Source organism: Chinchilla lanigera, unplaced genomic scaffold, assembly GCF_000276665.1.
Source record: "Chinchilla lanigera isolate Chin_1 unplaced genomic scaffold, ChiLan1.0 scaffold00051, whole genome shotgun sequence".
In the NCBI taxonomy this organism is placed as follows: Eukaryota; Metazoa; Chordata; class Mammalia; order Rodentia; family Chinchillidae; genus Chinchilla; species Chinchilla lanigera.
This window is the reverse complement of record NW_004955452.1, coordinates 2440503-2444331: the sequence shown is the minus strand read 5'-3', so window position 1 is coordinate 2444331 and position 3829 is coordinate 2440503. Positions and strand designations below refer to the sequence as shown.

The 3829-nt window shown below is 57.4% G+C and overlaps 1 long non-coding RNA gene across 1 annotated transcript; it reads left to right on the top strand.

Moving 5' to 3' along the window:
* Positions 1-31: 31 nt before the first annotated feature.
* On the top strand, positions 32-3539 carry LOC102007618. Its single transcript, XR_262640.2, has 3 exons — positions 32-1559; positions 1746-1888; positions 2842-3539. It is a non-coding gene; the product is annotated as an uncharacterized LOC102007618 (long non-coding RNA).
* The last annotated feature ends 290 nt before the right edge of the window (positions 3540-3829 follow it).

The window sequence follows — 3829 nt, the reverse complement described above, 5'->3', positions numbered from 1 at the left end:
CACGCACACACACACACACACACTCATACACACGCGCTCTCTCGCTCTCTCTCTCTCCTCCAAAACACAGCTCTGTCCTTCCCTCTTCCCCCCTTCACTTCCCAGAGGGAACCTGCCCATCCCAGAAGCTCTGTGCTGTGGACAGCAGGAAGGACGGGCTGAGGGAGGAAGGGCGACTCCCATACCTCACTGGCCACCAGAGAAGACTGTGACAGGGTCCAAGATGACCCCAGTGACCATCCTATGCTGCTGTCCCCACGCTGGTTGCTAGAAACCAACAGGGTCACCAAGAGAACAATTTGTCTGAGATTCCCCAAGTTCTACAAGGCCAAACTGAGCTCCCTCTGAGCTCCAGAAGCAGAGGACGTTGGGATGGATGCCTGCTGCCTCACGTAAACGGAAGGGTGAGCTGAGGACAGCAGGGAAGGTGCCCACTCAGGCTGGGGCACCCAGGACTACCCCCAGGAGCCTGCTGCGCCTTCACAGCCTACGCGGCTTGGGAGATGGCACTGGTGCTGGGGCTTGGGCGGGGGGCGGGGGGCGCTCCCTGTGAGGTCTGCATTGCTGCAGCTCTGGATGTGTTCCATTCCCTGGGTGGCTCCTGAGTCCTCACACGGCCCTGTGAGAGAGAGTCTGGAGCCCCGCTTTACCGGTAAGGAAATGCGACCTGTTCTCACGGCCCTCTGCAGGTCTGAGGGCTCTAAGGTCTAAGGCTCTAAGTGGGCTTGAGAAGTCCTGAGCACCAGGCCCCAAGCCACAGGCAGCCCGGCCCTGATGCCACCACACTTGAGAGGCAGCAGGGAACCAGAATCAAAGCATCTAGCTTGGACCTGACCTAGAAAAGCCATGCCCTGCCCCTGGGCTGGTGAAACCAAACTGCCTGGGGAAGGTTCCCCATATCGATCCTCAGGCAAGACTTGGGTATCTGTGTGGTTTGGGGTCATGGCTGCTGTGTCCCACTCCCATTCCACCAAGGAAACAGGTCCTGTCCCCAGCCACTCCTCCGGAGGATGAAAGGGCCAGGCCTCTGACCCCTCTTCGTGTCCTGGCACCGGCATAGGGACAGCTTCCTGTCTGCAGGGACGGTGGCAGAGGGAGGTGCCCCTCCAGGTGGCTGATATGGCCTGGCCATCCCTGGGCGGCCTCTATCGCTGCCGCCTGCCTCCGCACACCATCTGGTCTGTGATCAAAGGGGCCGCAGGCAGGAGCTGCCCACGGGCCTGGGCAAGCGTCCCTTATCTCTCCAGGCTCGGGAACTTTCCAGACTCAGGGCACCGGGAGCCCAGTGGGGCGGGAAGGGCAGGCCAGAGGGCGTGGGAACAGACAGGGATTCCGGGCAGTGGTGGGAGGGATTGAAACTCAAGGCCTGAGACTGCACACAGGCGGGAGTCCTCATGGTCCTCTATCTCCACTCCCACCTTACGCAGACCAAGCCCCAGCTGGCTGTGTGACCTGGGGTGCAGCGCTCCACTTCTCTGAGCCTCGGTCTCCTCTTCTGCCAAGTGTGAACCACGGCAACAGTTGTGAGGACACCAGTCAGCAAGGATCACAGGATATTGGTGTGCACTCAGCTGAGGACAAGTCTTCACATACATTGTTCTCACTCGCTGTACACAGCAGCAGGAGATGTGGCCTCGTTAGCATCTGCTTTTGGGGGAGGGGGTGGCTGGGGATTGAACCCAGGGCCTTTGCACTGAGCTGCATCCCAACACTTTTTTTGTTTGTTTGTTTGTTTTGTTTTCAAGGCAGGATCTTGCTAAGCTACCCAGGCTGGGCTCGAACTTGCGATCCTCCTGACTCAGCCTCCCAAAGGGCTGGGATTATAGAAGTGCTCTACCACAGCCAACCCTGTCATCTGCATTTGGAGTTCCCCCAAATAGCATGACTTGTAAGTGGCTAGCAGAAGGTTGCAATACTGCTCTTTGGCTGAACTCGTCACAGATTTCCAGCTTCTCCCCATGCTCCATCCTAACCTCCAACACCACTGTCTTCACCTAGGGCCTCATCTTTTAAATTCATCTGATAAAAATTATGAATAACAATCATTAGTAACTAATATTTATTAGCTCTTGGACCTAACTAGCAAGGGCCATACCCAGGGGGTCTGCAATCTTTGGCCAGCCCTCTGAGATCACAACTGTGACATGGGTGAGGAAACCGAGGCCCTGTGGGGCCAGAGGCTCCCTAGGAGCACACAGGGAGCTGGTGTTAGAGCTGCCTGCTTGTGCCATGACAGTGCAGGGGTCCTGAGGCTGACCATATAAGGACTAACAGCACTGACCCAGCCCTGGCCCAGGGCGAGAGTCCCAGGAGGCAGGAAAAAGATGAAGATGGTGACACCAGGGGCCTAGGACAGAACTGCTGTAGAGGGAGGGAAGGAAGGAGGGAAGGCGGGGGAGGGGCATTTCCCCCACCTCCCTCCAGCCCCTGCCTGGACTTCCAGAAAGCCTCCACCTGGGTGGCCCAAGGTGGGCAAGGTCCACAGCGGGAAGAGGTCAACACTAGAAAGGGCCCGTGCTCCCTGTCTGAGCCCAACTGTAAGGCCCCTTCCCCAGGAAGCCTCCCCAAGCCACCTTCCACCCACACCTAAATGACCCATCCATCTCTACAGGGGTCCAGAGTGATACTTCCAAAATCCCAGCCTCCCTGCCCTCCCTGCCTATTGCCGTGCACTGGGGCTCCCCACTGCTCTCGGGGTGAAGGCCAAGTTCCCCAAGCCACACCCAGCCCCCTTCTCACACCTGTTGTGTACCAGCAAGCTCACGCACACACAAACACACACACACACTGGGCTCCAAGCTGAATTTGTTTCTGGAACATTCTTCACTCTGGCTCCCCTAGGGTCATGAGTCTGACCTGCGATGGAACACCGGCCCTTGGAGGACAGTCTGTGCTCGCGCATTCCTAACGAGGACCTTAGCAGAGGAGGTGGTGGGCTAAGCACAGGCGGGGCTGGCTGAACAAGTGAGGAGCTGCTCAGTTCCTGTTTTGGAGATTTCACAGAGCCCAAGACCAGAATCAAGTCCTGTGTTTTCCCACAACCTCTCCAGATAAACAATCCCAGTTCCTTCTGGGCTTCCTTTTGCAGCTGATAGGACCCCGAGCTCCCAGAACAGAATGAGCTGGTGAGCAAACACATTAGCTAAAACCCTAAGCAGGGCTGTGCTGGAGCAGTGAAGTAAAGGGACGAAGAGATGCATCAGTGAGTGGATGGATGGGAAGAGGTTGTGAGGAAGGGGGACGGGGAGAGAAGGGGAGGAAAGAGGGCCAGAGAGAGAGTGGGAAGGGGGAAGAGAGAAGAGAGAGGGAGCGAGAGGGAGGGGAAAGGAAAGAGCCACCCTATATCCAGGTGGAGGGGCACCAGCAGCAAAATCAAGTACAGAAAGCAGGTCAGTGCCCTCCTGCCCACAAGCTTCCGGGAGAGTCCCCAGCCCTCCGCAAGCCCCAGACCACAGGCTCTATAAGGTTGGCAGACTGTGGCTCACGAACCAAACTTGACCCACTGCTTGTCTGTTTGAATAAAGTTTTGTTGAAACACAGCCACCTGTTCACATGTACATTGTCAGGAGCTGCCCTCAGGATGCGGCAGCAGGGCTAAACACTCTGCACTGAGACAGTACGACCTGTACAACCCAAACTTATTTACTACCTGGCCCTTTCCGGAAAGTGCTCACCGGTTCCCAGGACAGCGTGTGCTGGAGGACCCCAACGGGTTCCCACCTGGGCCCCCTAGGTGCTGTCTGGATTTCTCCTGCTTTCAAAGACTGCCCAGCTTGCATGACGGGGCCTCACCCCCTCTGCAGGCAGCCTCCAAGCCTTTCCTCCTGCG